Consider the following 27,474-nt stretch of genomic DNA (forward strand, 5'->3'; position numbering starts at 1 on the left):
TGTACAGAACCTTGAAAAGTACAGTAGTATAGTACAATAGCTGGCATTCCGGAACTGGCCTTGAGTGAACAGGCAAGAAGAGTTACTGACTGGAGAAGGGAGATGCTAGAGCTGAAGGATCATCAGCAATAGGCGATGGAGGCAAGCTGCAATTTCACTCACACCTGACATTTGATAGGATACACATTCACATCTTTGAAAGTCTGAACCTTGAAGCTTTGTATGTAGGGGACTTACTGTATTTCATCTCTGTGCCTGAGCGTCCTCATCTATCAAATACAACAGTAATAAAACTCACAGTGCAGAGATCAGGCTACACTGCAAGGTAAAACATCGTGAGGCATGGGAAACAGCACCTGGCGCATCTAAGTACTCAGTAGGTTTTCTTCTTTTTAACTTTAATGCCCAGTATCAGAGATACATTTGTAATTTATTTAATGCTCAATGTTTCAAGACTGTATATCAATTAAATAATATTATTCTGAATTCTTCAATATTTAAAAAAAACTAATGTATTATAAGTTGAAAAAGCAAAATTTTCTAGTTGAGTATTGATTACATTTGTTACCAAGTCCAAGCTCCCTCTGCTTGCCACACAACAGGCCAATAAATCGGACATGAGGTATTGAGGAAAGAATAACGACTTCAGAAAGCTAGCAGACTGAGAAGATGGCAGATTAATGCCTCAAAATAACCATCTTATTGGGGTCTGGATGTCAATCTGTTTTATAGAACAGAGATGAGGGAGGGTGAGGAAGTAAAGTAAAAAGGCCATAAATCTTGCAAATATCTTCTATCTCCTGGAATGACCAGTCTCACGGAGATGTGTTAATTTCTTCCTTCTTGCAGCCATTCATAGATGGACAGTGCCAAGATGTTTTCCTGAAAAAGGCAGTTTGGTTTAACATTCAGGCAGAGGGACAAGGTTCCTCGAGACAGGCCATTATGTATAGATACTATCCTTTTAGTGAACAAAAGCAGTGGGAAGCAAAAAAAAAGTGAAAGAAGCAGACACAACATGTGATCAGACTTTGTTCCTCCCTGTAACATTTTTATTTAATCAGATTTCTCAAACATGTAATTAAAATTGTGAAGTATACTATAAGAGATATAATTGCTTTAGTCACTTAAAGAAACAAACCACATTTTAAAAATTTTAAAATTGGTCAACGGTATGAACTTATACCTTATCTGGTATAAAATTATCCATGTAAAAAGGTGATCTATTTCTAATTTCTAGATCTATTTCTAATTATCTTTTTCACTCTTACTCTCATTCTCAGTGAACATGCTCATCCTTAAACTGCTTCCTATGCCTGCTTGGGTTACAGCAATTTCATCAGACACATTTCTGTACTTTCCTTAGAATAGACCATATCCCAAGCCAGAAAAAAATAAAATAAAAAGATTCTTGTCTCATGGAAGCTTTCCTTGCTGCTGCTGCTAAGTTGCTTCAGTCATGTCTGACTCTGTGCGACCCCAGAGATGGCAGCCCACCAGGTTCCCCCGACCCTGGGATTCTCCAGGCAAGAACACTGGAGTGGGTTGCCATTTCCTTCTCCAATGCATGAAAGTGAAAAGTGAAAGGGAAGTCGCTCAGTCGTGTCTAACTCTTAGAGACCCCATGGACTGCAGCCTATCAGGCTCCTCCATCCATGGGATTTTCCAGGCAAGAGTACTAGAAAACGCCATATTCCAAGCCAGAAAAAAAATTAAAAGATTCTTGTCTCAAGGAAACCAGGCACTTTCTTATAACTCAAATTCACTGCTACATTGTTTAGACTCTGAGCCCAGACATTTCCACTGAGCTTTAGCCTTGAGATCCTGTTCCCTTTCCTGTGAATGCGTTGAGGAATTTGACTTTCCAGTAGTACATACATGCCAGTATTACTTCTCATTCCTATTGACCTGGCCCATTAGCACAAGTGAAAACTTATGCTTGACTAGTGAGTACTTAATTACTAACAATTTAAGGACTTTATTTCCAGGAGACGAAAGATTGAGGGAAGAATGACCTCTTCACTTAAGAACACGTGTCTAAGGCATTGTTTGAGGACACGGTGCTAGCTCTTATTACTTGTCAGTATGTCAGTACAGACCGGCCATGGGTTAGTACACGTAAGTTTTACTCTGCTGATTGGTCCTCTCTGTTCATTCTCAGGAGTTTACATTCTTTATTCTCATTCCTTTGATTGACAGAGAAGTGTTCATACTTTGAAAATAGGCTTGAAATTAGAAACAGGCTCAAATATTCCCAAACTTATTAAGAGATAATTATAATTACATATTGGAGAAGGCAATGGCACCCCACTCCAGTACTCTTGCCTGGAAAATCCCATGGATGGAGGAGCCTGGAAGGCTGCAGTCCATGGGGTCGCACAGAGTCGGACACGACTGAAGTGACTTAGCAATAGCAATAATTTTATATATATATATATATATATTCCTTTTGCATGATAAATAATTGCTTAAACACATTGCATTTATTTTATTGCATCTATTTTTCCATTTTGAGTAATCCTTGCTTTTATTCTTCAATTGATTGACAGAGAAGTGTCCGTACTTTGAGTGAAAATAGGCTTGAAGTTAGAAAAAGTCTCAAATTCTCACAAGCTTATTAAAAATCAATATAATTATATATACAATTTATTTAAACACACTGAATTTATTTTTATTGCATCTATTTTTCCAATTGAGTATCCTTTGGGATTTATGGCTTTTCACAGGTTAAATTTGCTACATTTAATTGTAGGCTTTTTTTCTTTCATTGAGATTGAACATCTGAAAGTTTGATAAGGCTCCTTTTCCATTTCAGCAATACTTTTGAAACCTGTGAAAAGATACCTTGCTTTTTCTCAAGACAGTCCTAATCTAACTTGAGTTTTCCCTACAGTGAGAAATTAACTCAGTTTCTTCCCCAGTCTCTCTCTTTCAGTGATGATCAGTTTAGTTCAGTTCAATTCAGTCACTCAGTCCTGTCCGACTCTTTGTGACCCCATGGACTGCAGCACACCAAGCTTCCTTGTCCATCACCAACTCCCAGAGCCTACTCAAACCCATGTCCATCGCGTCAGTGATGCCATCCACCCATCTCATCCTTAGTCGTCCCCTTCTTCTCTCACCTTCAATGTTTCCCAGTATCAGGGTCTTTTCCAAAGAGTTGGTTCTTCACATGAGGCAGCCAAAGTATTGGAGTTTCAGCTTCAGCATCAGTCCTTCAATGATCATTCAGGACTGATTACCGTTAAGATTGACTGGTTGGATCTCCTTGCAGTCCAAGGGACTCTCAAGAGTCTTCTCCAATACCACAGTTCAAAAGCATTAATTTTTCAAAAAGCACTCAGCTTTCTTTATAGTCCAACTCTCACATCCATACATGACTGCTGGAAAAACTATAACCTTGACTAGATGGACCTTTGTTGGTAAAGTAATGTCTCTGCTTTTTAATATGCTGCCTAGGTTGATCATAGCTTTTCTTCCAAGGAGCAAGCATCTTTTAATTTCATGACTGCAGTCACCATCTACAGTGATTTTGGAGCACAAAAAAATAAAGTCTGCCACTGTTTTCATTGTTTCCCCATCTATTTGCCATGAAGTGATGGGACCAGATGCCATGATCTTCGTTTTCTGAATATTGAGCTTTAAGCCAACTTTTTCACTCTCCTCTTTCACTTTCATCAAGAGACTCTTTAGTTCTTCTCTGCTTTCTGCCAAAAGGGTGGTGTCATCTGCATATCTGAGGTTATTGATATTTCTCCCAGCAATCTTGATTCCAGCTTATGCTTCTTCAAGCCCTGCATTTCACATTATGTACTCTACATAAAAGTTAAATAAGCATGGTGACAATTTGCACCTTGACGTACTCCTTTCCCTATTTGGAAGCAGTCTGTTGTTCCATGTCCAGTTCTAACTGTTGCTTCTTGACCGGCATGCAAATTTCTCAGGAGACAGGTCAGGTGGTCTGGTATTCCCATCTCTTTCAGAATTTTCCACAGTTTGTGGTGATCCACACAGTCAAAGGCTTTGGCATAGTCAATAAAGCAGAAATAGATGTTTTTCTGTAACTTTCTTGCTTTTTCAATGATCTGGCGGATGCTGGCAATTTGATCTCTGGTTCCTCTACCTTTTCGAAATTCAGCTTGAACATCTGGAAATTCACAGTTCATGTTGCTGAAGCCTGGCTTGGAGAATTTTGAGCATTACTTTGCTAGTATGTAAGATGAGTGCAATTGTGCAGTAGTTTGAGCATTCTTTGGCATTGCCTTTCTTTGGGATTGGAATGAAAACTGACCTTTTCCAGTCCTGTGGCCACTGCTGAGTTTTCCAAATTTGCTGACATATTGAGTGCAGCACTTTCACAGCATCATCTTTTAGGATTTGAAATAGCTCAATTGGAATTCCATCACCTTCACTAGCTTTGTTCATAGTGATGCTTCCTAAAACCCACTTGACTTCACATTCCAGGATATCTGGCTCTAGGTGAATGATCACACCATTGTAGTTATTTGGATCTTGAAGATCTTTTTTTCTACAGTTCTTCTGTTTATTCTTGCCACCTCTTCTTAATGTCATCTGCTTCTGTTAAGTCCATACCATTTCTGTCCTTAATTGTGCCCATCTTTGCATGAAATGTTCCCTTGGTATCTCTAGTTTTCTTGAAGAGATCTCTAGTCTTTCCTATTCTAATTTTTTCCTCTATTTCTTTGCACTGATTGCTGAGGAAGGCTTTCTTAGCTCTACTTGATATTCTTTGGAACTCTGCATTCACAAGGGTATATCTTTCCTTTTCTCCTTTGCTTTTCACTTCTTTTCTTTTCTCAGGTATTTGTAAGTCTCGTCATACAACCATTTTGCCTTTTTGCATTTATTTTTCTTGGGGATGGTCTTGATCACTGTTAAGGGTACACATAAAATTGTCTTCCTCATTCTATTGGTAGCCAATGTGACTTTAAACTAGGATTCTTTACTGTGGGCTTCCCTGGGGGCTCAGTTCTTTACTGAGGGAGCTGCAAAAGAGATTTCTTTTCAAAATAACAAATTCACAATGTTTCTGACTTTATGGTGGCCTTCTTATATCCTTCTTTGTTGTAAGGCAATGGTTTTCTATTTGTTCTTCTTCTTTTTTTTTTCTTTTCTTAATCTTTTGCCCATGCTGCATGGCAAGTAGAATCTGAGTTCCCCAACCAGAGATCAAGTCCCTACAATGGAAGCCCAGAGTCCTAACCACTTGGATCACCAGGGAAGTCCCAATTTGCTTTCTTTGTGCATGCTCAGTTACTCAATTGTGTCTGATTCTTTGCGACCCTATGAATTGTAGTCCGCCAAGCTCCCCTGTCCATGGGGTTCTCCAGGTAAGTATAATGGAGTGGGTTGCCATTTCACCCTTCAGAGAATCTCCCTGACCTAGGGATCAAACTGGTATCTCCTGTATCTTCTGCATTGGCAGGCAAATTATTTTACCACTGAGCCACCTGGGAAGTCCATTTGCTTTCTTTATAAGATACCTATTAAATCATTATCTCTTCATTCAATATTTGATTTTATTTCCTTCTTTTGTAATCCTTATAGACTTCATTGAGAATTATTATTTTTCATATATTATTGTATTTACTACAGAAATTCCATCTTTTAGAATTTTGTGTTTTCTGTCCTATGATTCTTTTTTAGATAACTTTATCAAAGAATCAAGGTATTTCAATGAGATGCAAAATATGAAATTATAAATAATTATTAATTTGCCACAAATTGCTATGTATATTAATGCATACTTTTACAAAAGTGTTACTCCAAGGAATTAAAATATTTTATATACCATATGTATTATATAGATCAAAGGAGCTTCATTATCTGTATTTTTGTTGTTGTTGTTGGAGAATTATGCATCTTGTTAAACTGGATTTTGTGTAGTATTAACAGTACTTTCGACATTCATGAGGGAATGAATTAAACTTGTACACTCTGTACACTCTAATTTACCAGAAACTTGGAACAATTTGGGATTGAAGTTGTGTAATTAGTTTGGCTTCATCATAAACACGTTTTGGACATAGAATGAACAGAACCCACCAGGAGCAATGAAATGTCTGTGACAGCCTGTCAGTGGGATGGAAGATGGTAATTCTGGCTAACTATCTTCTTCTGGACCATTTGGACACACAGCGGGTAAATATTCAAAACCAGAATGAAACATTACCTCTCAGACTTACATGGATGCTGAAAATAATAGAATAAGCAACTAGCATGGTGCTGAGTCTAATTTACACATATATTTAAAAGCATTATTCTTTAAAACGGTTCTTTGGTTTACACATTCAGCAACCGTGGTTGTATCCAGTGATTAGAATTTCCTAGCATTATATTGTTTGTATCCCTTTTAGTTTAAATGTGTTTGGGCTCTAAAAATATAGAACAGGAAAATCCTGAGATTGGTTTTATTTTCTTCTTTGAGAAAGATTTTTAATTTGAACTTTATTTTGCTTTAAGTTTTACTGGGCCCTGGAGCTGAGAGTTTGACCTCAGATTAGATCAGATCAGTCACTCAGTCCTGTCCGACTCTTTGCGACCCCATGAATCACAGCACGCCAGGCCTCCCTGTCCATCACCAACTCCCGGAGTTCACTCAGACTCACGTCCATTGAGTCGGTGATGCCATCCATCCATCTCATCCTCTGTCGTCCCTTTCTCCTCCTGCCCCCAATCCCTCCCAGCATCAGAGTCTTTTCCAGTAAGTCAACTCTTTCCATGAGGTGGCCAAAGTACTGGAGTTTCAGCTTTAGCATCATTTCTTCCAAAGAAATCCCAGGGCTAATCTCCTTCAGAATGGACTGGTTGGATCTCCTTGCAGTCCAAGGGACTCTCAAGAGTCTTCTCCAACACCACACTTCAAAAGCATCAATTCTTCGGCGCTCAGCCTTCTTCACAGTCCAACTCTCACATCCATACATGACCACAGGAAAAACCATAGCCTTGACTAGATGAACCTTTGTTGGCAAAGTAATGTCTCTGCTTTTCAATATGCTATCTAGGTTGGTCATAACTTTCCTTCCAAGGAGTAAGCATCTTTTAATTTCATGGCTGCACTCACCATCTGCAGTGATTTTGGAGCCCAGAAAAATAAAGTCTGACACTGTTTCCCCTGTTTCCCCATCTATTTCCCATGAAGTGGTGGGACCGGATGCCATGATCTTCATTTTCTGAATGTTGAGCTTTAAGCCAACTTTTTCACTCTCCACTTTCACTTTCATCAAGAGCCTTTTGAGTTCCTCTTCACTTTCTGCCATAAGGGTGGTGTCATCTGCATATCTGAGGTTATTGATATTTCTCCCGGCAATCTTGATTCCAGCTTGTGTTTCTTCCAGTCCAGCGTTTCTCATGATGTACTCTGCATATAAGTTAAATAAGCAGGGTGACAATATACAGCCTTGATGAACTCCTTTTCCTATTTGGAACCAGTCTGTTGTTTCATGTCCAGTTCTAACTGTTGCTTCCTCGGTTTCTCTCTTTTCTTCCTTACTCTTGCCCTCTTTCTTCTGTTAAAATCGTGAGGCTGAGATGAACCTCATACACCTCTGTGGTCGGGGTGTTCAGTACGGCTGCTCTCTTGGTCTCTGTACATCCGCTGCTCAGCCAGTGTCACTGCTTCCCTCACATGACTGTCCAGCCCTCTCAATTACAGGGCTTAATCCACCCCTGGAAACTGATGAGCCCCTCTGACACCAGTTTCCCCTATATGGTAGCCTCCTTTTCCCTTGAGTAGCCAAGACTGGTGCCATGCCACGCCCATCATCTGCCACACACGGTGGGGTGTCACTGCAGAAGCCTTTGTGAAGTCCATCATCTAATAAACCACCCATATTGTAAAAGGGAAAAGCAAATCCTGACTCTGTGTTGAATCCGTTTGTTTTAACTTAAACTTTGCTTTTCATTGTTTTATTGCAAACACTAAAAGCATGCTATCTATAGCTGTAAGTGTGCATAATGGCCTGATTCAGGGAAGCCTGCCCCTCTGCCTGAATGTTAAAGTGTCTTTGGTCAACTAATGGGGAGACAGTCTGACCCTGCCCACCTGTGAATGGTTGCAGAAAAAAAGAAATTAACACATCCTTTCCCTGATGTGGGCCAAGCAAGAGATGTCTTGCAGGACTAATAGCCTTTTTACTTTACTTCCTCCCCTCCTCCCCTCCTCTGCTCTATAAAAGAAACTAACATCCAGACCCCGATATGATGGTACTACAGGGCACTCGCCCACCTTCTCCTCAGATGCCTAGTTTTCTGAATAAACTCACTATGCTTTGCCTCAACATCTCATCTCCCAATTATTCACCTGTTGTGCTGTGAACAGATTGAGCTTGGACTCAGTTCCAATATCTTTGTCACTGTCTCTGGGCTATTTCTTCTGTCTGGAGGCTGGAACTTCAAGGCTTCCAGGCCTGTGGGGGTACAGTTCAGTTCAGTTCAGTCGCTCAGTCATGTCCAACTCTTTGCGACCCCATGAATCTCAGCACGCCAGGCCTCCCTGTCCATCACCAACTCCCAGAGTTCACTCAAACTCACGTCCATCGAGTCGGTGATGCCATCCAGCCATCTCATCCTCTGTCGTCCCCTTCTCCTCCTGCCCCCAATCCCTCCCAGCGTCAGTCTTTTCCAATGAGTCAACTCTTCGCATCAGGTGGCCAAAGTACTGGAGTTTCAGCGTCAGCATCAGTCCTTCCAATCAACACCCAGGACTGATCTCCTTTAGGATGGACTGGTTGGATCTCCTTGCAGTCCAAGGGACTCTCAAGAGTCTTCTCCAACACCACAGTTCAAAAGCATCAATTCTTCCCAACAACGCATAAACTTCATTTATAATTATAACTCAACACTACCCCAACTTCATTTATAATTTGGAAAATTGATTTTAGCATTCAGTTCAGTTCAGTCCAGTCGCTCAGTCATGTCTGACTCTTTGTGACCCCATGGATTGCAGTACTGACAAGTTAAATGTTGTAAAGAGACAGGAACTGGCATCCGCATACCTGTTCTTGTCATAACAGTAAAAAATACTTGGAAGTCTCTTTAGAGAAAGTGCAATATATATCAAATATGATAAATGTTGATTATCAGAGTTTGCTGTGTCAACATCCTAGCAAATTTTCCAGTGGAGTTACTTGTGGTCATAAAGATTACATTCTATCTTACATTTTTTTTCTTTGCACAGCTATTCCCTAACAGCAAACAAACTGGAAGAATGAGTTGTTTTTCATGAGATCAATTTATCTACATTGTATAAAGAGCCATGCTTTTTCTTAGAAACAGAAAGCATCTAGCTCTCCTCTGGGTTCAGGGCTTTTAAATAAACAATTCTCCCCTTTTCCTTCTAGCAGCCCATGTTCTGAGACTAAGTGGGACTGCTTGCCTCTCCTACATGGTCTCTTCTTGCAGCATGGTAATGAGTCACTTTGCAGAGTTATTTGTGAAAAAAAGTCTGTGCTCTTCCCTAGGGATTCATAGAAGAGACTTTTTAGACTATTTGAGTCACTGTACAGTGTCTTTGAATCTCTGAGAAGTCCTACATAAGGAGAGAGAAAGGGACAAGAAATGGAATACTTCCGGTAAACGAGCATGTCAGGGTCATCTGCAATTACAGCTCTCATGAACCAGTGAGCCCTGAGGGAATCGGGACGTGAAAACACAGGGTACTGACCCTAAATAGCTGAGGTGCATATCGAAGAAATGATTTCAGTGAGCACAGACTGTTGAATACACAGAGAAGTGCTAAATTCCTTAACTTGACATATCTGGTTTCTTTAATGGTAATGTTCTGGACTACCTGCCCTTTGTTTCAAAAACTCCCAATATCCTGGCTCCTCCCCTTGACTCCTGCTATGGTCTCTCAGAGCCATCTGAAACGTTGTCTCCCAGGTCGCAGTCCTCATTTTGTCCCAAATGAAACTTAACTTGCAACTCTCACATTGTGCATTTCTTTAAGTCAACAGGGAACTTGTTTAAATCACCAGTAGTTTCCAGTTTGCTGAGAGAACTGGATCTAATGATCAGATTCAGCTGAGCAGGAAAGCAGGCGGTGGTTCCCAAACTTTAGCATGCATCAGAACTACTTGGAGGGCTGTTGAAACACCCACACTGGGCCACCCCCTCCCCCACCAATTTCTAATTCAGTATGTCTAGGGTCAAACCCAAGGAATTACGTTTCTCACATGTACCTGGAGACTCTGATGCTGCTGATTTTAGCACCACACCTTGATAACCACTGCGTTAAAAAATTGGTGCTTTCAGGACTTCCTTGGTGTTCCAGTGGCTAAGATTCCATGCTCCCAAAGCAGAGGACCTGGATTCCATCTCTGGTTGGGGAACTAGATCCCGCTTGCTGCAACAAAAAATCCTGCATGCAGCAGTGAAGACCTGGCATATTCAAATAAATAAATACTTAAAAAAAAAAATAGGTGCTGTATAAATCCACTAGTTTGTGAGTTCCCTCAAAAATAACATTTTCTTATCATTCTTCATCTCACTGAACACACTGTGTTGAACATAAATTCTCAGCAAATTGACATTTGCTAAACATTTCACTCAGGCATCATGTAGAGAACCCTTAGATTCATATCAAAGCCCAGATTTTCCTGTTTTTCTAACTGCCCCTATTCTATTAACTATTTTTTATTGTGAAGACTCTTGAGAGTCCCATGGACTGCAAGGAGATCCAACCAGTCCATTCTAAAGGAGATCAGTCCTGGGTGTTCTTTGGAAGGAATGATGCTGAAGCTGAAACTCCAGTACTTTGGCCACCTCATGCAAAGAGTTGACTCATTGGAAAAGACTCTGATGCTGGGAGGGATTGGGGGCAGGAGGTAAAGGGGATGACAGAAGATGAGATGGTTGGATGGCATCACTGAGTTGATGGACGTGAGTTTGAGTGAACTCCGGGAGTTGGTGATGGACAGGGAGGCCTGGCGCACTGCAATTGATGGGGTTGCAAAGAGTCGGACATGACTGAGCGACTGAACTGAACTGAATTAATTGTCTTTACATTATTAATTAATGTTTAAAATTATCATGATTATGTGTTTACCTTTTATTATCATCCTCCTCTCATACACTTGCACTAGTTTTTAGTACATAGTAGTTTAGTATGTCGGAGAAGGCAATGGCACCCCACTCCAGTGCTCTTGCCTGGAAAATCCCATGGATGGAGGAGCCTGGTAGGCTGCAGTCCATGGGGTCACTAAGAGTCAGACACGACCGAGTGACTTCACTTTCACCTTTCACTTTCATGCATTGGAGAAGGAAATGGCAACCCACTCCGGTGTTCTTGCCTGGAGAATCCCAGGGATGGCTGAGCCTGGCGGGCTGCCGTCTATGGGGTCACACAGAGTTGGACACGATTGAAGCGACTTAGCAGCAGCAGCAGCAGCAGTTTAGTATGTACTCTGAGACCTAGAAGTAGATGTCAGATAAATACCTGGGGGACGAATGAATGGATTGTTGTAAATGTAATGTATTGCAATTATAAATGTAATGTCAAAAATATCATTCTGATGTTGCAGCTCATGTTTTCACTTAAGCAAAGTCCAGTCCGCCTTAGGCAAAACTGAAAAGTGGGTAAATAGCTCAACTTTGTTTGAAAGTAGGCAAGAAGAGCATCTCTGGGGAATATGATTATGGAAAACATGCATATCTATTACAGTTCCTTCTCTACCCTCTCCCCGCTACATAGAATTTTCCTGCACCTTAAAGCCCTTGCTCTCTCTCCAGTCTTCTCCCTCCCTACCATCCCATCACCACCCCTATCAGTTCCATGCTTTGTTTCTTAATTCACACTGAGATGTAAAGTAGCTGATTGCACCTGGATATGTTAACTTTTTCCAGGAAACCATGGTTTTCTTTTTAACTTTTTAAATTGGGGTATAGCTGCTTTACAATGTTGTATTAGTTTCTCTTGTACGACAAAGTGAATACATATATGTATATGTATACATATAGTCCCCCCAACTCCATCCCACCCTCTATGTCACACAGAGCACCAAGCTGAGCTCTGTGCTATAGTGTTGGCCCCCACTCGTGGTCTGTGTTATACTTGGTAGCGCACATTTGTCAGTTCCAACCTCTCAGTTACCCCTCCCTCCCAACCCCACTCTGTGTCTTCATATCCATTCCCTACCCTTGCATCTCTATTCCTGCCCTGCAAAGAGGTTCATCTATACCATTTTCCCAGATTCCACATATATATGGAATATTAATGTGCAATATTTGTTTTTCTCTTTCTGACTTACTTCACTGTGTATGACAGTCTTTAGGACCATCCATGTCTTTACAAATGACCCAGTTTTAAAAATTAATTTATTTTTTATTGAAGCATAATTGCTTTACAGAATTTTGCTGTTTTCTGTTAAACCTCAACATGAATCAGCCATAGGTACACATATATCCCCTCCCTTTTGAAACTCCCTCCCATCTCCCTCCCCATCCCACCCCTCTAGGTTGATACAGAGCCCCTGTTTGAGTTTCCTGAGCCACACAGCAAATTCCCGTTTGCTCTCCCTTTCACATATGGTAATGTAAGCTTCCGTGTTACTCTTTCCATACATCTCACCCTCTCCTCCCCTCTCCCCATGTCCATAAGTCTAACTCTATGTCAGTTTCTCCATTGCTGCCCTGTAAATAAATTCTTCAGTATCATTTCTCTAGATTCTGTATATAAGTGTAAGAACACAATATTTATCTTTATCTTTCTGACTTACTTCACTCTGTATAATAGGTTCTACTTTCATCCATCTCATCAGAACTGACTCAAATGCATTACTTCTTATGGCTGAGTAATAATATTCCATTGTGTATATGTACCACTACTTCTTTGTATACTCATCTATTGATGGACATCTAGGTTGCTTCCATGTTCTAGCTATTATAAATAGTGCTACAATGAACAGCGGAATACCTGTGTCTCTTTCAATTTTCATTTCCTCAGGGTATATGCCTAGGAGTGGGATTGCTGAGTCATATGGTGGTTTTATTCCTACTTTTTTAAGGACTCTCCATACTGTCTTTTGTAGTGGCTGATTCAATTTATATTCCCACCAACAGTGCAAGAGCATTCCCTTTTCTTCACACTCTCTCCAGCATTTATTGTTTGTGGACTTTTTGATGATGGCCATTCTGACTGGTGTGAGGTGGTATCTCATTGTGGTTTTGATTTGCATTTCTCTAATAATGAGCAATGTTGAGCATCTTTTCACGTGTTTGTTATCCATCTGTACATCTTCTTTGGAGAAATGTATGTTTAGGTCTTTTTCCCATTTTTTGATTGGGTTGTTTGTTTTTTTGGTATTGACGTGTATGTATGAGCTGCTTGTATATTTTAGAAATTAATCCTTTGCCAGTTGTTTCATTTGCTATTATTTTCTCCCATTCTGAGGGTTGTCTTCTCACCTTGCTTATAGTTTCCTTTGCTGTGCAAAAGCTTTTAAGTTTAATCAGGTTCCACTTGTTTACTTTTGTTTTTATTTTCATTACTCTAGGAGGTGGATCATAGAGGATCTTGCTTGGATTTATGTCATCGAGTGTTGTGCCTATGTTTTCCTCTAAGAGTTTTATAGTTTCTGGTCTTACATTTAGGTCTTTAATCCATTTTGGGTTTATTTTTGTGTATGGTGTTAGCAAGTGATCTAATTTCATTCTTTTATGTGTAGCTGTTCAGGTTTCCCAGCACCATTTATTGAAGAGGATGTCTTTGCCCCATTGTATATTCTTGCCTCCTTTGTCAAAACTAAGGTACCAATAGGTGCATGGATTTATTTCTGGGCTTTTTTGTGCCAGTACCATACTGTCTTGATGACAGTAGCTTTGTAGTATAATCTGAAGTCAGGAAGGTTGATTCCTCCAGTGCCATTCTTCTTTCTCAAGACTGCTTTGGCTATTTGGGTCTTTTGTGTTTCCATATGATTTGTGAATTTTTTTGCTCTAGTTCTGTGAAAGATGCCATTGGTAATTTGATAGGGATTGCATTGAATCTGTAGATTGCATTTAGTAGAATAGTTATTTTCACAATATTGATTCTTCCTACCTAGGAATATGGAATAGCTCTCCATCTGTTCATATGATCTTTGATTTCTTTCATTAGTGTCTTATAATTTTCTGGGTACAGTTCTTTTGTCTCTTTAGGTAAGTTTATTCCTAGATATTTAATTCTTTTTGTTGCAATGGTGAATGGGATTGATTCCTTAATTTCTTTAATTGATTTATCATTGTTAGTATGTAGAAATGCAAGTGATTTCTGTGTATTGATTTTGTATCCTGTAACTTTACTAAATTCACTGATTAGCTCTAGCAACTCTCTGATACTATTTTTAGGGTTTTCTATGTACAATATCCAGAGAAGGCAATGGCACCCCACTCCAGTACTCTTGCCTGGAAAATCCCATGGATGGAGGAGCCTGGTGGGCTGCAGTCCATGGGGTCACTAGAGTCAGACACGACTGAGCGACTTCACTTTCACTTTTCACTTGCATGCATTGGAGAAGGAAATGGCAACCCACTACAATGTTCTTGCCTGGAGAGTCCCAGGGATGGGGAAGCCTGGTGGGCTGCCGTCTATGGAGTTGCACAGAGTTGGACATGACTGAAGCGACTTAGCAGCAGCAGCATGTACAATATCATGCCTTCTGCAAACAGTGAGAGATTTACTTTTTCTTTTCTGATCTGGATTCATTTTATTTATTTTTCTTCTCTGATTGCTGTAGCTAGGACTTCCAGAACTATGTTGAAAAATAGTGGTGAGAGTGGACACCCTTGTCTTCTTCCAGCTCTTAGGGGAAATGTTTTCAGTTTTTCGCCATTGAGAATAATGTTTGCTGTAGGCTTCTCATATATGGCCTTTACTATCTTGAGGTAGATTCCTTCTATGTCCATTTTCTGAAGAGTTTGAATCATAAATGGGTGCTGAATTATGTCAAAGCCTTTTTCTGCATCTATTGAGATGATCATATGGTTTTTATCTTTCATTTTGTTAATATGGTGTATCACACTGATTGATTTGCATCCCTGGAATAAACCCAACTTGGTCATGCTGTATGAGCTGTTTGATGTGTTGTTGAATTCTGTTTGCTAAAATTTTGTTGAGGATTTTTGCATCTATGCTCATCAGTGATGTTGGCCTGTAGTTTTCTTTTTTGTGTATTGTCTTTGTCTGGTTTTGGTATCAGGATGATGGTGGCCTTATAGGATGAGTTTGGAAGTGTTCCTTCCTCTGTGATTTTTTGAAAGAGTTTCAGAAGGATAGGCATTAGTTCTTCTCTAAATGTTTGAGAGAATTCTGTGAAGGCATCTGGTCCTGGGCTTTTGCTTTTTGGGATATTTTTGATCACAACTTCAATTTCAGTGCTTGTAATTGGGTTGTTCATAATTTCTATTTCTTCCAGGTTCACTCCTGGAAGATTGAACTTTTCTAAGAATCTGTCCATTTCTTGCAGGTTATCCATTTTATTTCCATATAGTTGTTCATAATAGTCTTTTATAATCCTTTGCATTTTGTATTGTCTGCTGTAACCTCTCCTTTTTCATTTCTAATTTTGTTGATTTGATTCTTCTTTCCTTTTTTCTTGATGAGTCTGCCTAAAGGTTTGCAATTTCGTTTATCTTCTCAAAGAATTGGCTTTTGTTTTATTAATCTTTAATATTGTTTCTTTCATTTCTCTTTCATTTATTTCTGCTCAGATCTTTATGATTTCTTTCCATCTACTAATTTTTTTGTTGTTGTTGTTCTTCAATTTCCATTCATTTTAGGTGTAAAGTTAGGTTGTCTATTGGATATTTTTCTTGTTTCTAGATGTAGGGTTAGGGTTAGGATTGTATTGCTATAAACTTCCCCCTTAGAACTGCTTTTCCTGCATCCTATAGGTTTTGAGTTGTCATGTTTTGTCATTTGTTTTTAGAAAGTTTTTTATTTCCATTTTAATTTCTTCAGTAACCTGTTGGTTATTTAGGAACGTGTTGTTTAATCTCAATGTGTTTGTGTTTCTTACAGTTTTTTTCCTTGTATTTGATATCTAGTCTAATAGCATGTGGTCAGAGAAGATGCTTGATACGATTTCAATTGTCTTAAATTTACTGAGGTTTGATTTGTGATCCAAGATGTGGTCTATCCTGGAGAATGTTCCATGTGCATTTGAGAAGAAGGTGTATTCTTCATTTGGATGGAATGTCCTGAAGATATCAATGAGATCCATCTCATCTAAAGTATCATTTAAGACTTGTGTTTCCTTATTAATTTTCTGTTTTGATGATCTGTCCATTCATGTGAGTGGGGTGTTTAAGTCTCCTACTACTATTGTGTTACTGTCAATTTCTCCTTTTATGTCTGTTAGTGTTTATCTTATGTACTGAGGTGCTCCTGTGTTGGGTGCATAGATGTTTACAATTGTTATGTCTTCCTTTTGGATTGATCGCTTGATCAATATGTAGTATCCTTCCTTATCTCTTGTAATATTCTTTATTTTAAGGTCTGTTTTGTCTGATATGAGGATTACTACTCCAGCTTTCTTTTGCCTCCCGTTTTCATGGAATATATTTTTCCATCCTCTCACTTTCAGTCTATATGTGTCTTTAGGTCTGAAGTTGGTTTCTTGTAGACAGTGTATATATGGGTCTTGTTTTTGTATCCATTCAGCCAGTCTTTTGGTTGGAGCATTTAATGCATTTACATTTAAAGTAATTATTGATATATATGTTCCTATTGCCATTTTCTTAATTGTTTGAGGTTGATTTGGTAGATCTTTTGTCTTCTCTTATATTTCTTGACTATATAAGTCCCTTTAACATTTGTAAAGCTGGTTTGGTGGTACTGAATTCTCTTACCTTTTGCTCATCTGAAAAGCTTTTGAATTTTCCATCAATTTTGAATGAGATCCTTGCCAGGTACAGTAATCTTGGTTGTAGATTTTTCCCTTTCAATACTTTAAATATATCCTGCCATTCCCCTCTGGCCTGCAGAGTTTCTACTAAAAGATCATCTCTTAAGCGTACAGGGTTTCTTTCTTATTTTACTTGTTGGTCCTCCCTTGCTGCTTTTAATATTCTTTCTTTGTGTTCAGTCTTTGTTAGTTTGATTAGTATGTGTCTTGGCATGTTTCTCCTTGGGTTTATCCTATATGGGACTCTTTGTGCCTCTTGGACTTGATTGTTTCCTTTTCCAGTGTGGGGAAATTTTCAACTATAATCTCTTCAAAAATTTTCTCATACCTTTTCCTTTACTCTTCTCTTTCTGCGACCCCTGTAATTCGAATCTTGGTGCATTTGATATTTTCCCAGAGGTCTCTGAGACTGTTTTCAGTTCTTTTCATTCTTTTAACTGTATTTTGCTCTTCAGAAGTTATTTCCACCATATTATCTTCCAGCTCATTGATTTGTTCTTCTGCTTCAGATATTCTGCTTTTAATTCCTTCTAGAGTATTTTTAATTTCAGTAATTATGTTGTTTGTCTCTGTATGTTTATTTTTTATTCTTCTATATCTTCGTTAATTGATTTTTGCATTTTATCCATTTTGTTTTTAAGGTTTTTGATCATCTTTACTATCATTTTTCTGAATTCTTTTTCAGGTAGTTTCCCTATTTTCTCTTCATTTATTTGGACTTCTGTGTTTCTAGTTTGTTGCTTCATTTGTGTAGTATTTCTCTGACTTTTCATAATTTTTTTTGAACTTATTGTGTTTGAGGACTCCTTTTCCCAGGCTTCAAGGAAAGTTAAATTCTTGAAGAAGGTTGAATTCTTTTTTCTTTTTTTTTTGACATTTACATTTTTATTTTTTAATTTTTTTAAGTTCTTTTTTAAAATCTTTTCATTATTATTTTATTTTATTTTTTAACTTTACAATATTGTATTGGTTTTGCCATATATCGAAATGAATCCGCCACAGGTATACACATGTTCCCCATCCTGAACCCTCCTCCCTCCTCCCTCCCCGTACCATCCCTCTGGGTCGTCCCATTGCACCAGCCCCAAGCATCCAGTATCATGCATCAAACCTGGGCTGGTGACTTGTTTCATATATGATATTATACATATTTCAATGCCATTCTCCCAAATCATCCCACCCTCTCCCTCTCCCACAGCATCCAAAAGACTGTTCTATACATCAGTGTCTCGTTTGCTGTCTCGTATACAGGGTTTATTGTTACCATCTTTCTAAATTCCATATATATGCATTAGTATACTGAATTGGTATTTTTCTTTCTGGCTTACTTCACTCTGTATAACAGGCTCCAGTTTCATCCACCTCATTAGAACTGATTCAAATGTATTATTTTTAATGGCTGAGTAATACTCCATTGTGTATATGTACCACAGCTTTCTTATCCATTCATCTGCTGATGGACATCTAGGTGGCTTCCATGTCCTGGCTATTATAAACAGTGCTGCGATGAACATTAGGGTACACGTGTCTCTTTCCCTTCTGGTTTCCTCAGTGTGTATGCCCAGCAGTGGGATTGCTGGATCATAAGGCAGTTCTATTTCCAGTTTTCCTCCTTTTGGTTTCTGTCCTCCTAAGGTTGGTCCAGTGGTTTTCGTAAGCTTTGTATAAGTTGAGATTTCTGCTGAGCTTTTGTTTGTTTGTTTGCTTTTCCTCTGATGGGCAAGGCTGAGTGAGGTGATAATCCTGTCTGCTGATGATTTTGTTTGTGTTTTTGTTTTGTTAGTTGTTTAGAGGTGTAGCACAGGGTGCTACTATTGGTGGGGTGATGCCGGGTCTTGTATTCAAGTGGTTTTCTTTGTGTCAGTTCTCACTATTTGATACTGATTCCAGGGTTAGTTCTCTGCTATTCTAGGGTCTTCAAGTCAGTGCTCCCACTGCAAAGGCTCAGGGCTTGATCTCTGGTTAGGAATGAAGGTTCTACAAATAGTTTGTTATGGCATTAAGTGAGATTAAAACAAATATCCAAAAATGAGAAACCAAAAATGAACCCCAGACAAATGTCAGTTACAAAATCAGGCAAATGGTAATTAAAATGATGGACTATGCACATATATACCCATGAGCAAAGTCAAAACAGCCCAACAAAAATAAAGTACAGATCAACCTGGTGAACAGAGGAAATAAAAAATTATATTTACCAGTTAAGAACAAAACTAACTAAAGAACAAACTGGAAAGCAAAACTAAGTCATAAACACAATGATAGCCACAAAATACTTTAAAAATTCAGAAATATGTAAAGAGGAAAATGATGCATAATTTTGGCTAATTTCCTTTCAGCCTTTTTGTCTTTGCATATATGTAACATAGCTGAGATCATTTTTCATTCAGTACTGTTAATGAAGAAACATTTATACAATCAGTAACATAGCAAGAGACATAAAGGCAGCCTTGTTCATGACAGCATCTGGATGATTTATCATCTTTCCTGAGGTTAAAGCAAACAAACAACAACAAAAAAAAGTGTTTGAAGTCACTCAAAGATAATGAAAATTATTACTTATGTTTTTAAGTAATGAAAACTGTCATTATGGAACTTGATGAATCTCTTCCTACATGGAATGAGGGTTGGAGGGATTAATTTTACTCACACCTCTCCCTGCACCGTGTCACAATAGCAAAGATATTTCAAGCTTGGAATAGAAAGGAACCAATTATTGTTTTAATTGGTTATCATGGTTGGCAAGATAGTTCATTTGAAACCTTAAGCATGTGGAATGAGAAATATAATTCCTGGTATGTGAAGGAAGTTGTAGGAAAAATTAAACTGCTAATAGAAGCACTCTGAGGCTTGTTTTGTAAGTCTATAAAATGTACCTAAGCAGTTTCCTGACCTGCTCTTGAAGTTAAAAAAAAAAAATCTTATTTTGAGCTCTGAGTTTTTATTCATTCTTTTAAAATATTTTATTCTAGGGACTTCCCTGATGGTCCAGTGGCTAAGACTCCACACTCCTAATGCAGGGGGCCTGGGTTCAATCCCTGGTCAGAGAACTAGTTCCCACATACTGCAGCTAAGAGGTCACATGCCCCAGCTAAAAATCTCACACACTGAAACAAAGAACCTGCATAGCACAACTACAACCCAGTGCAGACAAATACACAAATAAACATTAAAAAATAATAGTAAAAGAAATAAAATGCAATTTTATTCTAGTTTATTGTCTATTTTAATCCTATAAGAGTTGATAGCAACCTTCCTCAGCTATCTGAGAGTGTCTTTTAGTAGCATTCCATACGGAAGAAAATTAAGCTGACTATAAATGTCAAAATAACAGCCATCCCTTTTCATAATTCCACTGTCCTTGGGCTCCTCTGCTGGCAGCTGAAATGTCTGTGGACAACCTGTCTTTAAATTTTGCAACTTTCCATAAATTTGTCCTTACTAGGTTGATGATTTTTCTTAATACATTTGAATATTTTAAATCTGAACACTCAGATCATTTTTCAACCCTGACAGTTTTGATAGTTTCTTTTTTAACTTTTCTGTTTGTTTTTTACTGAGTAGCAGTCACTATGCACTGTTGCAAATGCCACAGTATGCACGATAGAAAGATCCTTGTTGTAATGGATCCTTATGCTTATTCTATGAGAAGTAGATGGACCATAAACACAGGGGAGAAAAACAGGGAAGTTGACAGAAAGCACTGATGAGAAAAGAGGGAGGCGGTGCTCAGTTTTAAACAGAGGTATAAGAAAAGCCTTTCTGAAATGTAACATTTGTGTGGAGGCATGATGGTTGTGGTGATTTGAACAAATAAATAAAAGAAATATTTTTCAAATAAATAAAAGAAAGCCAGAAAGTCCTGGGCACAGTGAATGTGACACCATTTCCTAGGAGCTAAGGTCTGAGAGATAGGCTGGGTCCAGCTTACAAAGGATCTAATGGGACCTGCAGAGAGATGGAAAGCCATTGAAGGGTTTTACAAAGTGGAAACCTCTGATTCAGTCTACATTCTCTAAATATTTAGCCTTGTGGTATATCATGAGTGGTTATCGATAGGAAAGAAGTAGGAGGTGCGGTTAGGGTGAGAACTCATGACACAGTTCAGGTGAGAAGTGATGGTCATTTGAACCAGGGAGATGGTAGGCAACAGAGAACAGTGCATGGATTTAGGATGTGGTTTGGAGGAACGGCTGACAAGACTTGCTGATGGGGTTTGAGGAAAAGAAACTTTAAAAATTGTTGCATGGTTGTTTATTTGTACAAAGGGATGGATAGAGGAGACTGCTGCTGCTGCTGCTAAATCACTTCAGTCGTGTCCGACTCTGTGTGACCCCATAGACAGCAGCCACCAGGCTCCCCCATCCCTGGGGTTCTCCAGGCAAGAACACTGGAGTGGGTTGCCATTTCCTTCTCCAATGCAGGAAAGTGAAAAGTGAAAGTGAAGTCGCTCAGTCGTGTCTGACTCTTCGCGACCCCATGGACTACAGCCTACCAGGCTCCTCCATCCATGGGATTTTCCAGGCAAGAGTACTGGAGTGGGGTGCCATTGCCTTCTCCGATAGAGGAGACTAGAGGAGGGGAAAGCTTGGGTGGATGGGGAGTCAGGAGGTCTGGAATCCAGGCAGAGCATGGAGTGGAGTGCTGGATGAGATAAGAAGCATTACTAATGCTGAAAATGTAACTGGGAACTCCCCTGGTGGTCCAGTGGTTGAGACTTTGCCTTCCAACGCAGGGGTGCAAATGTGATCCCTGATTGGGAAACTAGGATTCCACATGCCTCTGGGCCAAAAATCCAAAACATTAAAAAAAGAAGTAGTATTGTAACAAATTCAATAAAGACTTAAAAAAATGGTCCACATCAAAAAATGTTTAAAAACATATAAGAAAATGTAGATGGGTTCACAGGTTGGAGCTCTCAGCACTCTTGAGGGATTGGTGCCATGGAGATCCCAGGTTGGGTGAGCTGGAATAATTAGAGGTGGTCATCAGAAAAAGGGGGTACTTATTGTGATTTTGAAGGGGGAGAGCAGATGCTATAAACAAATCAAGTCAATGATCATATGCTTAGTCAAGGTAGGATACAATACATACATACATACATACATAACTGGAGCTTAGAAGGTCCAAGAACTTGAAGGCCAAAAGGAATTATCCAAATGAATACCGAAAGCATCAACTATAATTGCAGAAAATACTGATGGAGAGGGAGATACTGTCTTGCGCACACACACACACACACACACAATGTGGATGACAATAGAGGGTAGCAAATTGCAGAGTTCCAAAACATGATTTTTAAAGAGGTTGAGATATGCGAAGAAAAAAGAACTGAAGATGGTTTGGAAACAACAATGGAGAATGAAGAGGCACTTTGCTTATCTCTGTGCACTGGGATACATGGTGCATGAAATGAAATACAGCCTTGACCTGAAAGAGTTGTTAAGCTTAGGTGTCACCCTCAGGAAAAATTTCAGTAAGGAATGAATGTAGAGAAGATGCTGGTAACTGGCCATGAATCCCAGAGGGCATACTAGGAAGATGTGAGAGGGCTTGCGTTTGAGCTAATGTCTTCTTACATAAATACTATATTCTCCTGTTTGCATCAATTTGCACTTTTGACTTTCACAGCAAATATTTAAATTTCTATAGCATTGATTCTGCTTTTATTCCTTGTTCTGTATATTTGAATTGTGCCATTTCTTTTTTCTTTGACATCCTATCTCTCCTTCTTATCCTGCTTCTTGCTCCACTTTTCACTTTTTAGGGATTTCTGTTTTTACCAAGACAAATAAGATCTCCTGGGATCTTGAGATCGCCCAATGTTTTTACACACTTGTACTTCTATTGAAAGGTCATTTTCAGGGATTTGCTTCTCCTCTGTATTTTTAAGATGATGCTTATTTCCCCCCTTTAATTATGTAATTTTATTTTGCAAATATAGAATGCTCTATCAGGGTTTCAGCCTTGCTCAGTTTTCTTTTCCAATAGTCCTTAGGTCAGGAACACAGGACAGGTCAAGGTAGACTCTAACTGGACACTGGGCAGGACCCCCACGCAGGCGTCAAAGGACACAGAACTGGCAAGGTGTTGAGAGCACAGTCCAAAATGGGGTGTGTTGATTAATCTAAGACAGACATTGGCTCCTCCTGAATTTAGACCAAGAACTGGAGGGGACAGACAAGGCTATTGGGAAAGGGTTGGCCAGTTAGTAGTGAGAGGAGAGCTGGTGACCATGCAGGGCCATGAAAAGAAATGGTTTGTTACCAGTCTGCCTCATTCACCAAAGGACTGTCTGTCTCATTTCACTCATCCTTCCAACAAATCCTTATCTCTAAGGGTCTGACTTGTACAGGTTCTTAGATTTACAGATTAAGGGTAGGTTGATATGTGTAGTTTTAATAATTGTATCCTTTTTTTGAATACTCATCCCCTATAGTGTTCTGGGGTGGGTAAGGTTGTAGTTTATGATATACTTTTTTTTGTTTGTTTTGTATAAATGCTACAAACCAGGCAGCTGGCTGCTGCCACAATCATCATTACAATAAACATTAGCATAACGAAGTCTGAGAAAACTTGGGTTAAGAAAACTGCTTTGACAACATGGATGGACCCAGAGATTATCATACTAAATGAATTAAGTCACTCAGAGAAAGACAAATACTGTATGATATCAATTATACATGGACTCTAAAATACAGCGTGAATGAACTTGTCCATGAAACAGACTCTCAGACATAGAGAATAGACTTGTGGTGTGTGTGGGGGGCATGGGGGCGAGATGGAATGGGAGTTTGGTATTAACAGAGTAAGTTTTTATATATAGGTGGATAAACAACGAGGTCCTGCTGTAGAGCGCAGGGAGCTACATTCCATGTTTTGTGATAAACCATAATGGAAAAGCATATGAAAGAGAATATATAAATGTATACCTATGTCACTTTGCTGTGCAACAGAAATAAGCACAACACTGTGAATTGACTATACTTCAATAAAATAAATCTTTAAAAAGAAAACAGCTCTTTAAAATTAACCTATTTGTTTTTCAGTCACTTGAGCACAGAATCCTGTACTTCATCTGTACTTTTATGCAATATCTGATATCTTACGGTCATTTTTTTAAGAGCATATGTACTTGGGGAAATGCCAGCTCAGTCAATTCCCTGTGTCCAAAAGTTTTTATTTTTTGGCATCAGCGTTGGACTCATTTTCTGAACATTAGAGTGAATTAGGGTACAAGAAGCACATATATAATAACTGTAATTCTCAGAATGCCTGCGTGGAGGAACTTTTCCTCTTTCTGCCAAGTCTACCTTGTGCTACAGGAACTGTGATTCCCATTAAGCAACCTGCCAGCTCGAGCTGACTCCCAGCCTAGTTCAGTCTCCTTGTTTTGTTCTTGCTTTTCCTTGTTTTCTTTTCTCAAGCATTTCAGTCTCTCAATGGTATAGAAGAGAAGATTGATGAGATTATAAAAAGAGGTGGAGTCCACTGGCTCCTTAGACATGTAGCCATGACTTGAAAGGATGGCTGCTTTCTTTTTCTTTTGTTTGTTTATCTAAGGACTTTCCTGGCTCAGATGGTATAACGTTTGTCTATAATGCGGGAGACCCGGGTTCTATCTCTGGGTTGGGAAAATACCCTGGAGAAGGAAATGGCAACTACTCCAGTACTATTGCCTGGAAAATCCCATGGATAGAGGAGCATGGTAGGCTACAGTCCATGGGGTCGCAAAGAGTAGGACACGACTGAGCGACTTCACTTTAAGGACTTCCCTGGTGGCTCAGAGAGTAAAGAATCTGCCTGCAGTGCCAGAGAACTGGATCCAGTCCCTGGGTTGGGAAGAGCCCCTGGAGGAGGAGGGTAGGGCAACCCAACAAGAGTTCAAGAAAGAGGGAAGCAGACAGGATTTTTCAAACTATTTTAAACCAATAGAGTTCCTGACACATCATAGGCTCTGCTACTAATTGGGCTTGCAGTCTAGTTCCATGGACTTTGAACCTAGAGGAAATTGTGGGTGGTCAGAGTCGGACACGAATGAAGTGACTTAGCAGCAGCAGTCCCACTTAAAGAAGGGATCTGCTTTCAAGCTGTGTGTGTGTGTAACTTCCTAAGGATTTGAGGGAGACAGAGTAACTGCCTGTCAAACAATTGTCAAATTGGATTTTATACCTGGACCTGACTTTCAATAGCATCAACATTTTAAGCTAAAAAACTGAGATTCTGAATAGGCAATTTTACACATAAGAGAATAAATTGAACCTTATGAATATGTGATGGTATGGTCTCAAAAGACCTGAAGGCATGCCACATGGGGAGATAAACCTCCTTCCCTAACATAAACAGAATATTATGATGCTATGGATATCTGAGGGTATACATGTTTGCATAAACCAATTCTTTCTTTTAAAATATTTCCCTATATACAGAAACAAATCATCACTAAAATTATGAAATCAAGAACTAAAACTCAAACTGTTAGTCGATATTAAGTAATGAAAAACCCAGAATGATTTTAAAAACTGATATAAGGATTAAGAAATACTGCAAAACTCAGTGAAAAAGAAGAAAATGACAACCGACAAAACAATTTCTCTTTGTCACTTCAACATGTGTGCCTGCTTTGAAATTTAAGTACTGAACTTATTAATAACATTTTTAACCAGAATATGAAACTAAGCAACTGCTTTGGCAACATATGCAAACCAATTATTTTTTCAAGAAATCTTAGTAAAGGAAACTTTGTGAGAAATGTAGAAGGGGTAACAATTAACCAGATGTCAGAAGAAGAAAATAATGAGTTGCTTTAATGTTATATATTTAAATGAGAATACTCTTGAAGTTCCCTTAAACCATTTAGTAACTTAAGCTAAAATGTCGATGATTTACCAAAGTCAAGAAAGCTGTATTTCTATCTAAATTACATTTTGGAATCACTAAGCTCTTTACATTTTGTTTTTAAGAATTTCCTTTTTCCACTGGGATTTTCTGAGAATTAATGAGAAAAAGCTGTGAAGTTTTTCTGGAGGCTGTTACTGAGAAGAAAATAGGGGCTGTGTTTAGGTGTAGCCCTATTTCCTTCTGAGTTCTCTAGGGATTGAATGGAGAGTTGAATACTGTGGAGGGAAATAGGTGATTGCTTTGTTTTCAAGCATATTGGGGAAAATAAAAATTTTATTTACCAGGATATCCCCCTTCTTCCCTGGTGCCTCAGCTGATAAAGAATCTGCCTGCAATGCAGGAGACCTGGGCTTGAGCCCAGGGTTAGGGTGATTGCCTGGAGAAAGGGAAGGATACCCACTCCAGTATTCTGGCCTAGAGAATTCCACGGACTGTATAGTCCATGGGATTGTAAAGAATCAGACAGGACTGAGCGACTTTCATTTTCACTTTCACTTTTCCTTTCCCCCTTCTTACCCCACCTCTCTCCACCTCACCACAGTCTGAGACTTCAAGAAGAAAAAGAGCTTCCTCGTTTTTCAGTTAAAAGTTAACACAACCATAGCTGGCTTACTCTATTCTAATTAAACAGAACATTTCTGTGGATGATTCAGATTTTCTGTGGAATGTGGGGAGTAGAGAAAAAGGCAACATTATCAGAAATAGGTCTTTAAGATACTTTCTTTGGTTAATATAGTACATGACCATTCATTTGAGCAGAAATTATTCCCTTAGAAAAAAATTTGTTGATCCTACATTAAAGAAATGTGGAGAATATAAATGTGGAGACCTATAGAATAATCTGCATAATAACCTCTCTACCTCACCTCGACTTTAACTTAGTTTCCCAGTATCCAAGAGGAAAAGTATTTAATGTTTCAAATATGATAAACCTGGATTTCCTGATAGTCCAGTGGTTAAGACTTTGCTTTCCAGTGCAGGGGGTGTGGGCTCAATCCCTGGTTGGAGCCAAGATCTCATATCCTTGGGGCCCCCCCAAAAAACCAAAACATAAAACAGAAGCAATGTTGAAGCAAATTCAACATAGACTTTAAAAATGGTCCACATCAAAAAAATCTTTAAAAAAATATAACAGATCATGGAGCTTTATGGAACTATGCAATGGTCCCATGGAAATATGTCACTTGGTTCCATTAGTGCTACATGGAAAGTAACAGAATGCACTTACCACCAAGGTTTCAGCGGAGTACAATGAACACTTGAGGCTCCTTCTGACCTGCCGCCTCCATGTCAACGTGTAGTCTTCCCCAGTAAGGACACCACTTTACTTGTTCAAGCTTCTGCAAAAATGACTATCAAACTGAAAAAAAAAAAAAAAAAAAAGCAAATAATAGTCTGTGTATCATGCATTATTCTAAGTACTTTATACAAATAAGTTTAAAAAAATCAACCCAAAGAGGTATGTACCCTTCTTATTCCAGTATGTTAGGCAAAATTATCAGACGTTCTCTGAAATTCTCTTCTCCTGGTACCTCAATCCTTTCACTGAGTACAGATGGTACCTGCAGCTTGCTTCTCACTCAGAATAGGGCAAAGGTGAAGAAATTTTGCAGGTGAAATTAAAAGGTCCCTAATCAGCTGATGTTGAGTTGATGAAAAGGGAAAATCT

At 39.0% G+C, this 27,474-nt stretch overlaps 1 long non-coding RNA gene across 2 annotated transcripts; it reads right to left on the bottom strand.

The window, feature by feature from the left end:
• On the bottom strand, nucleotides 1-27,474 carry LOC123328425. Of its 2 annotated transcripts, none has more exons than XR_006543247.2 (3): nucleotides 27,273-27,474; nucleotides 27,034-27,165; nucleotides 1-882 (listed from the first exon to the last, which is right to left on the bottom strand). It is a non-coding gene; the product is annotated as an uncharacterized LOC123328425 (long non-coding RNA). The 2 variants fall into 2 exon arrangements; XR_006543244.2 differs by lacking the exon at nucleotides 1-882 and adding an exon at nucleotides 18,624-18,881 and having other exon boundaries at nucleotides 27,273-27,473.

This window comes from Bubalus bubalis, chromosome 2 (genome assembly GCF_019923935.1).
Source record: "Bubalus bubalis isolate 160015118507 breed Murrah chromosome 2, NDDB_SH_1, whole genome shotgun sequence".
NCBI classification, from domain to species: domain Eukaryota; kingdom Metazoa; phylum Chordata; class Mammalia; order Artiodactyla; family Bovidae; genus Bubalus; species Bubalus bubalis.